Below are 12,963 nucleotides of genomic sequence, written 5' to 3' on the forward strand. Positions count from 1 at the left end.
GAACAAAATAAACATCTCAAAATTTTGATTGGATGTGTTTGGGGGAATGATGGGCGTGGGGGGGGGCTAGTTGCCCTCCGATCACTTTCGACTATTAAAAAGGGCACTAGCCCTTTAATTTCCAATCGAAGGCGCCTGTTTTGAAGCTTCTACGACAACGCCTTCTATAAAAACCTTATATGCCCCCAGGGTATAACTTAAAACCCTTGCCTTGGGGGTTGTGGGTGAGTGTCCTCCTCAAAAACATATTTTCTATTGGAAAATCAACTACGTTGAACAAAATGGCTATCTCAAAATTTTGATTAGATATTTTTGGGGGAATGATGGGCGTGGGGGGGGGGGGTAGCTGCCGTCCAATCACTTTATCTATTAAAAAGGACACTAGCCCTTTGAATTTCCAATCGAATGAGTCTTTTTTGAAGTTTCTACGACAATGCCTTCTACAAAAACCTTATATGCCCCCAGGGCATAACTTGAAACCCTTGCCCTAAGGGTTGTGGGGGAGAGTCCTCCTCAAAAACATATTTTCTATGTGAAAATCAATTACGCAGAACAAAATGGCTATCTCAAAATTTTGATTGGATGTGTCTGGGGGAATGATGGGCGTGGGGGGGGGGGCTAGTCGCCCTCCAATCCCTTTCGACTATTAAAAAGGGCACTAGCCCATTGAATGTGTTTCATATAATTAAATGAATTTTCTTGTGTTCTAACAACTGCACTAGTTACTAATAAACAAATACATATTTAGGTTCACCAAAAAAAAGCTGATTCTTTGATTGAATGTTATCAACAGTTGAATTTGATATTTTTTTTTTGCTCCAACCAAATCATATAGAAAAAACGTCTGTAGAAAACATGTTAGGGGTCACCAGTCACAAATTAAACTTATATTTTCCTTATTGAGGGTCAAAATCTATTGGCAGGCAGCCAACAATGGGGCAACACACATTTTTTCCATGGTCTTTCCCTATTCGGCTCTCTTCCTTTTGGTTTCCTTATAATTACTTTGTAGTCCCAAATTTTCAGGGGGGCATGGCCCCCCCCTGCCGGTGCTCATGATACACTACTTGAATTACCTTTACTCCATGCCTATCAACCTCAGTTCTGTTGGATGGATGATAGAATATCTATCAATAAGTCAAATGACATTATTTTTATATAATTTTGAAAAAGGCTTATGCCAGCTTTGCTTCTCACTCCGACTATCTGTTTTGGCTGTTATTTTCCAATTAGCCATAGCTCTCAACTTCTTCAACACAGTCCACCAAGTTGATTTTAATAAAAAAAACAAAACAATAACCAATAATTTCTTTATTGATCTGAAAATCTATTATACAACTAAAGTGTTACGAAGGAGGAGAGGCTAAAACCAAATATTTTTTAGTTACGGCTACTACCAGTAGGCTACTTTACCTAACAATAACAGCTTAATTTCCTTATCCAACTTTTTTCTTTCTATTGACAACTGACGATCAATGTCACGGCTTATCTGTTCCTGATGTTTTAGAGTATCAGATCTTTTGCACTTAAGGCAAGATATTTCCATCCTCGTTTAATTTTGAGGAATGAAGGAGGAAATTTCAGTTTGGAAAAAGCCTAACCCGGATGTGGTTAAAGTGTATCAATTTTAATCTTTGTGGTTATATTCTATACAAATATTTAAACTGTATTAATTTTAGAACATGCGATTCTAGTCGAAGAAATTCGAAATAGATTTAACTAGCACCTTATGTAACAGCAGATAATAACAAAATATTGGGACTAAGTAGCAATTGAAACAGTGTGGAAAAGTAGATTTAGGTGGCTTGGGCAACGCGAAGTGCTTCATCAACATTTGGTTAGCTTTTACGACGTAACTTTTGATTTGAAATTGTTTTTTTTTCATCAAATAAACGCTGTGACTCTTATATTAAAATTTTGAATTTCTGAATTTAATAAACCGTTCGCAATTTTTAAAGCGGTATCTTCTAAGAAGCTCGAAACTTTCTAGCTGGGTCTCAGAAATAGGCCAAATTTTTGAACCTAAAAGCTTAATTTTAAAAGCTTAAATAGCCTTAGTTTGAACCTAAAAGCTTAATTTTTTCATAATGTTCTTTGCCTATATCTTTTTTTTACCTTTAAAAAAGTTGGAATGGACGACTTTGATATTCATTGATTAAAAAAAACTTTTTAAACAAAATAAGTTTTAAAAAAGTAAAGAACTCCATTAAACCAAAATGAACAAAAATAGAACCAAATAATCTACCAAGAATAAAACTACCACAAATCAGTAACAATAAATAAATGAAACCAAAACAAACAGAAATTAAAATAAATAACAGAGTCAAACTTAAACCGAGAAAAAATTATTATGAGTAGGGTTCTAAACCCCAAGCTTTCTAACAGCCAGAATATAATTTGTACTTTACTGAAAAAAATGTGCATTGTCAGTTCTTCCTTAAAATATTAATTGATTTTTTATCTCTTAAAGTTATAAAAGTGAAAACATTTAAATTAATTTTTTCAGTAACGTATAAATTATATTCTGGCTTTTTGAAAGCTTGAGGCTTACAACCCTACTCATATTAATTTCTGCTCGTTTTGAGTTTGACTCTGTTATTTATTTTAATTTCTGTTTGTCTTGGGTTCCATTTATTTATTGATACTGATTTGCGGTAGTTGTATTCTTGGTAGATGATTAGATTCTATATTTCTTCATTTTGATTTAATGGTGTTCTTTACTTTAAAAAAAACAACTTATTTTGTTGAAAAGGTTTTTAAATTAATTTTTGTTCGTTTTATATTGACATAGTCTTTTTCAGGGAGAAAGGCTGAGCCTCTTCTAAAGTTAAACAACCATCCCTTCCATAAAAACCTTAAATACCCCCTGGGTATAGCTTACAACCCTTGTCCCTAATCTCTGGGATCTGTATATGATATTTAGACTATCAGAGGCAACGCTGTAGCGTTGTCTATAGTAAAGGCCATACGGCTCTAATGTTTTATTATTATTTATTTATTTTCCCGGAGGCACTTCATACGGTAGGGGTTATGGTAGAAACTTCAAAGGGGGCTCATTCGATTGGAAATCGAGAGTTCTAGTGCCCTTTTTAATAGTCAAAAATGATTTGAGGGCAACTAGCCCCCTCCCCACAACCATCATTCCCCCAAACACATCCAATCAAAATTTTGAGATAGCCATTTTGTTCAGCATAGTTGATTTACAGATAGAAAATATATTTTTTAGGAGGACACTCTTCCACAACCCTCAGGGCAAGGGTTTTAAGTTATGCACTGGGGGCATAGAAGGTTTTTATAGAAGGCGTTGTCGTAGAAACTTTAAAACAGGCTCAATCGATTGGAAATTAAAGGGATAGTGCCCTTTTTATTAGTCGAAAGTGATTGGAGTGTAACTGACCCTCAACCCCCCCCACGCCCATCATTTCCCCAAACACATCGAATCAAAATTTTGAGATAGCCATTTTGTTCAGCGTAGTTGATTTCCAGATAGAAATTATGTTTTCGAGGAGGAGGCTCCTCCACATCCCACAGGGCAAGGGTTTTAAGTTATACCCTGGGGGCATATATGGTTTTTATAGAAGGCGTTGTCGTAGAAAATTCAAAAAAGGCTCATTAGATTGGAAATTCAGAAAGCTATTGCCCTTTTAAATAGTCGAAAGTAATTGGAGGGCAACTAGCCCCCCCCCCACGCCCATTATTCCCCCAAACACATCCAATCACAATTTTGAGATAGCCATTTTGGTCAGCGTAGTTGATTTCCAGATAGAAAAATATTTTTGTGGGGGACACTCCCCCACAACCCTCAGGGCAAGGGTTTCAAGTTAGGCCCTGGGGGCATATAAGGTTTTTATAGAAGGCGTTGTCGTAGAAACTTCAAAAAAGGTTCATTCGATTGTAAATTAAAGGGCTAGTGCCCTTTTTAATATTCGAGAGTGATTGGATTGCAACTAGCCCCCCCCCACGCCCCTCATTTCCCCAAATACATCCAATCAAAATTTTGAAATAGCTATTTTGTTCAGCGTAGTTGATTTCCAGATAGAAAATATGTTTTTGAGGAGGCCACTCCCCCACAACCGTCAGGGCAAGGGTTTTAAGATATGCCCTGGGGGCATATAAGGTTTTTATAGAAGGCGTTGTCGTAGAAACTTCAAAAGGCTCATTCGATTGGAAATTCAAAGGTTGATTTCCAGATAGAAAATATATTTTTGAGGAGGATACTCCCCAACAACCCTCAGGGCAAGGGGTTTTAAGTTATGCCCTGGGGGCATATAAGGTTTTTATAGAAGGCGTTGTCGTAGAAACTTCAAAAAAAGCTCATTCGATTGGAAATTAAAGAGCTAGTGCCCTTTTTAATATTTGAAAGTGATTGGAGTTTAACTAGCCCCCCTCCCCCCCTCACGCCCATCATTTCCCCAAACACATCCAATCAAAATTTTCAGATAGCCATTTTGCTCAGCGTAGTTGATTTCCAGATAGAAAATATATTTTTGAGGAGGACGCTCCCCCACATCCCTCAGGGCAAGGGTTTTAAGTTATGCCCTGGGGGCATATAACGTTTTTATAGAAGGCGTTGTCGTAGAAACTTTAAAACAAGCTCATTCGATTGGAAATTAAAGGGCTAGTGCCCTTTTTAATAGTCAAAAATGATTGGAGGGCAACTAGCCCCCCCAACGTCCATCATTCTCCCAAACACATCCAATCTAAATTTTGAGATAGCCATTATTTCAGCGTAGTTTATTTCCTGATAGAAAATATATTTTTGAGGAGGATACTCCCCCACAACCCACAGGGCAAGGGTTTTAAGTTATGCCCTGAGGGCATATAAGGTTTTTATAGAAGGCGTTGTCGTAGAAACTTCAAAACAGGCTCATTCGATACAGGCTCATTTAATAGTCAAAAGTGATTGGAGTGTAACTAGCCCCACTCTCCCCCCCACGTCGATCATTTCCCGAAACACATCCAATCAAAATTTTGAGATAGCCATTTTGTTCAGCGTAGTTGATTTCCAGATAGAAAATATATTTTTCATGAGGACACTCCCCCACAACCCTCAGGGCAAGGGTTTAAAATTATGCCCTGGGGGCATATAAGGTTTTTATAGAAGGCGTTGTCGTAGAAACTTCAAAACAGGCTCATTCGATTGGAAATTAAAGGGCTAGTGCCCTTTTAATAGTGGAAAATAATTAGAGTGCAACTAGCCCCCCCCCCCGACACCCATCATTTCCCCAAACACATCCGATCAAAATTTTTGAGACAGCAATTTTGTTCAGCGTAGTTGATTTCCAGATAGAAAATATGTTTTTGAGGAAAACACTCCCCCACAACCTTCAGGGCAAAGGTTTTAAGATATGACCTGGGGGCATATAAGGTTTTTATAGAAGGCGTTGACGTAGAAACTTCAAAACAGGCTCATTCAATTGGAAATTCAAAGGGCTAGTGCCTTTTTCAATAGTCGAAAGTGATTTGAGGGCAACTAACCCCCCTCTCACGCCCACCTTTTCCCCAAACACATCCAATCAAAATTTTGAGACAGCCATTTTATTAAACGTAGTTTTAAATTCTGGAAATTAGGTCTTTGAGGATGACAACTCTCCCACAGCCCTCAGGTCAAGAGTTCTAATTTAAGGATTCTCCTAATTCTTCCCATTATTTCTTATGGAAGGGATGCTTGTATTAACTTTGGAGAGGTCTCATTTGACTGAAAATTGAAATTTCTTGTTCACTTTTTAAGAGTCAGAAGAGATTGGAGGGTGACTAGCCCCCCCCCCTCCTCCTCCACGCCCGAAATGCATCAGATAAAAATTTTGAGATAGACATTGTGTTAAAATAGTTAAAAGTTCTGATAACAAAAAAACTCCGGTGTCGACAAAGCCCACCAGGGCCCGGGGGTAGGCGTTGTAAGCTATGCCCTGGGGCATAACTTATTAAAGGGGGCTTATAACTTATGAGAAGGGGTTTTGTATGGGAAGAACACATAGGAAATCTATTATAATTATCCAATTATAAGGTTAAAATACATACTCTGAGATAGATGTAAAATTGCTTTGGCACACAAAATCCTATTAAGGTCAATTCCAAACAGTCGTGATCCCTTTTTGTCAGCAAGTGAAATGGTCTAAACCCCCTTATTGGTGCTATTTTGTCAATCCATTCATTGTTGTCAATCGCTGTCCGCAAGTTATGCAAGCTCTCTATTGTTCACATATAAGGTTTTTATGAAAGAGGTAATCGTACAGACTTTTAAAAAAGCCTCATTCGATTTAAACTTAAAGTTCTAGATCCGTTTTTTTAACGTCAAGAATAATCCGACAGTAAGCACCCCCCCCCCCCCAATGCCATAAAAACTTGAAATTTTTGCAATCAAAAAACGAACAAAAATTAATTAAAAAAAAAAACTTTCCGAAAAATAAGTTTTTCAAAGAAAAGTAAAGGCCATTTTAAACTTAAGCTCATGAGTTACAAATACTTGTTAAAATTCAAACTCGAAACGACCAGAAATTACTATTAAAGAATAAATGAAACCCAAAACGAACAGAAATTAAATAAACAATCATAGCAAAAAACATACAACAAGTAATAATATAAATGAATAAATAGATCCTAAAGCGAGTAATACTTAGAATGAATAAGAAAATCAAGCTTAAAACGAAAACAAATATTTTGCTATTAAAGTATAAATGAAACTTACAAAGGAACATAAATTAAATAACGATCAATGCCAACAAACATACAATATATACTGATGTAAATGAATAAATAAATCTTAAAACGAGTGAAACTTAAATTGAATATGCAAATCAAGTTTGAATCGAATAAAAATAACCACAAACAAGAATTTGGGTATCGCCTCACTGCAGAAGCCTAAAACCTACTCCAAATGTTTTCTTTTGTACTTAGTATTGAAAATAAATATTAAAATTACAGTAAAATTTTGAACTGATGAGCTTTTAGCAATTAATATCATTATGCATCAAATATTCAGTTTAATGTATTAGTTCTTTTCAGGATTAGTCAAGACAAATATAGTTTCACTAAAAACAAAATATGGATACTGCCCCCTTCTTTAACTGTAAAAACCTAAAGCCTTCTGCGTCATTGGTGCTTCACTGAAAACGAATTACTCGTACATTACAAATTTATTATTTTCCAGTTCTTACAGCATTGAAAATGAAAATAAAATTACAGTGAAAAAAAAATATTTAACTGATGGATCTTTCAACAATTAATATAATTATATATCTAATATTCAATTTGATTTTGTTTATACTTTCCAAGACTGTTCAAGACTCATATAGTTTTGCCATTTTTTTTAACTCTGCCATTTTCTCTAACTAATCGTGTTCGTTTGTTTTGAAAACATTCTATGGCTTCTAGACATTTCTATTTGAGCGGAAAACTGCACTTTAAACTTTTTGGAACATACATTTTCTTGCATGAAACACCAAAATATAATAAAATGTCAAGTTTCGGAATATTTCATTACTTGTAAGCAAGTGCCATTGGTATTTTTGAATCTGCATGGTCAATTTAGGGGGTGGAGGGTGATTCTCGTAGCAGTCCCATTCCTTCGTGGTATGATTCACACTTTCAACACCTGGCGTCCAGACTATCATATAATCTACCAAGCATACAACTACCCCAAATCAGTATCAATAAATAAATGAAACCCTAAATGAACAAAAATTCAAATAAATATTAGAGTCATACTCATAACGAGCATAAATTAATATGAGTAGGGTTAAAACCCCTATGCTTTCTAAATGCCAGAATATAATTTGTACTTTACTGAAAAAAAATTCAAATGAGTTTACTGAAAAAAAATGGGCATTGTCAATTTAATATACATATGCTGATATTTATTCCCTAAAATCTTAATTAATGAAAGAATTGTTTTCAGTAAAGCGTCAATGGGGCAGTAGGTTTTAGGCTTCTGCAGTGAGGCGATACCCAAACTCTTGTTTGTGGTTACTTTTATTCGATTCAAACTTGATTTGCATATTCAATTTAAGTTTCACTCGTCTTAAGATTTATTTATTCATTTACATTAATATATATTTTATGTTTGTTCGCATTGATTGTTTATTTAATTTCTCTTCGTTTTAAGTTTCATTTATGCTTTAATAGCAAAATATTTGTTTTCGTTTTAAGCTTGGTTTTCATATTCAATTTAAGCATTACTTGCTTTAAGATCTGTTTATTCATTTATATTATTACTTGTTGTATGTTTTTTGCTATGATTGTTTATTTAATTTCTGTTCGTTTTGGGTTTCATTTATTCTTTAATAGTAATTTCTGGTCACTTTGAGTTTGAATTTTAACAAGTATTTGTTTTTCTGAGCTTAAGTTTAAAATGGCCTTTACTTTTCTTTGAAAAACTTATTTTTCGGAAAGTTTTTTTTAATTATTTTGAACAAAATGGATATCTCAAAATTTCTACTAGATACATTTCGGGACATTACGACATGTGTGTGTGTGCTGGGGGGGGGGGGAGCTGCTCTCCGATAACTTTGAATCTTAAAAAGAGTACTAGAGGGTCTGATTACAAGTCCAATAAGCCCCCTCAGAAATTTATAGGGCCACGCTTTCTATAAAAACCTTGTAAGCCCCCAGGGCATTCCTTACAACCCCTACCCTTAGGGCTGGAGGTTTTCTTATCCTCAGAGACATAATTTCCACAGCATTCTGATACGCTGAAGAAACTGACTATCTCAAGATTTTGATTAGAAGTATTTGGGGAAATGATGGGTGTAGGGGGGGCATTTGCCCTCCGATCACTTCCTACTAATAAAAAAGGCCTTAGTCTTCTCAATTTCCAATCAAATGAGCCCTTTTTGAAGCTTCTACGACAAAACTTTCTATAGAAACCTTATATACCCAAGGGCATATTTTACGAGCCTTGTCCTGAGGGCTATTGGGGGAGGTTTGACAAACTCAAAGACATAACTTCCAGACCTCTCAAATACATTGAACAAAATAGTAATATCAAAATGTTGATCGGAAATGTTAGGGGAAATGAGGGGCGTGGGGGGGGGGAGTATTCTCACTCCTATTACTTTAGACTATTAAAAAGGGCACTAGGACTTTCACTTTCCAATCGAATGAACCCTTTTTGAAGTTTTTTCGACAATGCTTTCTAGGGAAACATTATATACACCCAGGGCATAACTTACAACCTTAGCCTTGAGGGTTGTGAGGGGGGGGGGTTGTCATCATGGGCGCCCATAAGCTGAATTCCAGGGGGGGGCAAACTTCGTCTAATTGCTACTTTTAATGCTATATAATAGAAATCACAGAAAAAAAATATAAAAATAAGGCAGTATCATTCAGCCAGGGGGGGAGGGCCACGAGCCCCTCCCGGCCCCCCCCCCCCCATATGGGCGCCCACGGTTGTCATCCTCAAAGACCTAATTTCCATAGCTTTTAACTACGTTCAACAAAATGGCTGCCTCAAAATTTTGATTGAAACTGTTTGGGGAAATTGTGGACGTGAAAGGGGGGTTAGTTGCTCTCCAATCACTTTCGACTATTAAAAAGGGCACTAGCCCTCTCAATTTCCATTTGAATGAGCCTTTTTTGAAGTTTCTATGACAACACTTTCCATAAAAACCTTAAATGCACCCAGGGCATAACTTACAACCCTTGCCTTGAGGGGGCGTGGGGTTTGTCATCCTAAAAGACATAATTTCCAGAACTTTCAAATACGTTGAACAAAATGGCCATCTCAAAATTCTGATTGTATGTGCTTGGGGAAATGGTGGGCGTGAGACGGGGGCTAGTTGCCCTCCAATCACTTGCGACTATTAGAAAGGGCACAAGCCCTTTCAATTTCCAATCAAATAAGCTCTTTTTGAAGTTTCTACGACAGCACTTTTTATGAAACCCTTACATGCCCCCAGGGCATAACTTACAACCCTTGCCCTGAGGGCTCTGAGGGGCTTATCATCCTCAAAAACCTAATTTCCAAAGCTTTCAACTACGTTGAACAAATTGGCTATTTAAAAATTTTCATTGGATGTGTTTGGTGAATTGTTGGTCGTGAGAGGGTGGTTAGTTTCCCTCAAATCACTTTCAACTATTAAAAAGGGCACTAGCCCTTTGAATTTCCAATCGAATGAGCCTTTTTTGAAATTTGCAGGACAAAACTTTTTATCAAAACCTTCTATGCCCCCAAGGAATAACTTAAAACCTTTGCCCTTAGGGCTATGGGGGGGGGGTTCATCCTCAAAGACCTAATTTGCAGAACTTTCAACTACGTTGAACAAAATTTATATTTCAAAATTTTGATTGCATGTGTTTGGGGAAAATTACATGTGTGGGCGTGAGAGGGGGTTAGTTGCCCTCAAATCACTTTCGACTATTAAAAAGGGCAATAGACCCTTGAATTTCTAAGGAAATGAGCCTTTTTTCAAGTTTCTATAACAAAGATTTCAATAAAAACCTTATATGCCCCGAGGGCATAACTTACACCCCTTGCCCTGAAGACTTTGGGGGGAGGGCCCTCCTCAAGGATGTAATTTATAAATCTTTCAGCAGCTACGTCGAACAGAATGGCTATCTAAAAATTTTGATTGGATGTGCTTGGGGAAATGGTGGGCGTGGAAGGGGTGTTAGTTTCCCTCCAATCACTTTCGACTATTAAAAAAGGCACTAGCCCTTCCAATTTCCAATCGAATGAGTCCTTTTTGAAGTTTCTACGACAACTCCTTCGCTACGAAGTGCCCTGGTCTAAACCAAGAAAAAAAAGAATACTTTGTGCCAATACCGTTTTTTAACTTAGGCAGCGCTATTGCGCTGCCTATGATTGTTTTTTTGCTCTTTTGCATTCCTAAAAAGCCTTCCTTGTATTAAAAACTATTTTTTAATAACAATTAAAAATAAAAATACATTTTTAAGTTTTTTTGGTCTCTTTATAGAATACATATCATGTAGGTTAATGCTAAACTGCTGCTTTTTTGGATTGCTTTTGGCTGCTCTTTTGGATAATATTTGTTTTTTCGTTTGGGGATTCATTCCAAATTAGAAACTCATAAATACCTAATATCAGTTAAATTATAAACTCTATCTAAAAGGAGTAAATTTATCAAATTCAATAATATATGATGGTGAAACACTTCAATTACAATGAAAAAAATACTTTGATGAAAATTATAATTCTCACTTGTAAATAGCTTGTAAATACCTTACAATAGAAGAACTTACGATTGCATAAAAAAGCCCCTTTGGATACCACCTTGATATGATACCCTGTTTGCTTTAAATTAAGAAAACAAATAACTTTTTTGGCATCCTTTGCCTTCAATAAAAAAATCGGGTGTTTTCATTTAAAAATGAAACCCCCTATCCGTCCCACTTTTGGATACTGTCTTGATAGGATCCCGTCTCTCCTTTAAATTAAAAAAATAACTCTTTGGCATTCCTGCTTACAATAAAGAAAAATTCGAGGTATTATCATTTAAATATGACATTCCCTACCCCCTCCCTCTGGATACCACTTTGATAGGATACCATCTCTGCTTTAAATTAAAAACAAAAATAATTAACTTTTTGGCATCCCTGATTTTAATAAAAAGAAATTTGAGGTATTATCATTTAAAAATTACAAGGGTCGAACAACAAAATATCGAGATTATTCAGATATATCTTAAATTACTGGAAAACTGAGTCTTAGATTCACCGTGGTATTCAATAAAATCCAATAAGATCCAATAATACACCATTTTTTTATTGAAATTATTTCAACTTTTTTCCATATCTTAAAATAGCATTGAATATACTTAAAACGAAAAAAATTACTTATAATATTTTAAAATACAAAATGAGGAAGATATAAATATGTCAGACGTAATTATTCTATTAGAAAAATGGTGTTCGTAGTGATTTTTTTAATGAATTTAAACTGAAATTTTTTCAACCTTTTTTTTCCAAAATACACTTTGAAACATCAACAAACGTCAACAGAGGTAAAACAGACATAATAAACCACGATACAAAACTATAAAAATATCCTGTCATACATTTCAAATGAAAAAACTTCCAAAATGTATTTTGAAACATCAACAGAGGTGACAAAGACAAGATAAACCATGGCACAACACTACAAAAAATTCTAAATTATGCGTTTTAAACGGAAAAACTTCTAAATGCACTTTGAAACATCAACAGAGGTAACAGAGACCATGACACAGCACTACAAAAAATATTCTAAGTCATATGTTTCAAACGAAAAACTTCCAAAATACACTTTGAAACATCAACGGAGGTAACACAGACAAGATAAACCATGACGCAACACTACAAAGATATTCTAAGTCATACGTTTTAAACAAAAAACTTCCAAAATGGACTTTGAAACATCAACAGAGGTAACACAGACAAGATTTTTTTTTCTTTACTTGGCACTCATTAAAATACGATGATTTTAAGTTTTTTTTTCACTCAGGTTGCGTTATGTTAACCATTTTTGAGTTAGGTTCATTTGAACTCAGTAGGCGTACGTGTACCCTTACTGAGCCCAAATGAACCTAACTCAAAAATCCATTATCTTTCTGATCTAGCTATATTTTGCAAGTATCGTTCTTCATTCTACTCTAATCAGTGGTCCGAGGAATAAGATGATATTATCATCAAAGCGCTCTATTCCATGTTCTATTTGCTATTAAATGTTAAAACATTACTAGTTTGATAAGCAAAAAACGACAGAATAAGCCAAAAGAAGCATTTAAGGGCTAGGCACACGTGACTGATTTCGGGAACCGATTTCAGCAAGGGTATATTCCACGTCGAGTAATTATAATTAATGAAACTAAGAGGCGGGGCTTAGTTACGTTTTCAGTGATTAACCATCATTAATTACGATTAATTTACGATAATCAATAAATACGATTAATTACATTCCTAAAGCTCTAAAGCCCTAGTACATTCCTTGTCTAGAACGTGATTAATGATGATTAATCCCCAAAAACC

The sequence above is a fragment of the Artemia sp. Qi Xiang Cuo genome, chromosome 9 (assembly GCF_049724085.1).
Source record: "Artemia sp. Qi Xiang Cuo chromosome 9, ASM4972408v1, whole genome shotgun sequence".
Taxonomy (NCBI): Eukaryota; Metazoa; Arthropoda; class Branchiopoda; order Anostraca; family Artemiidae; genus Artemia; species Artemia sp. Qi Xiang Cuo.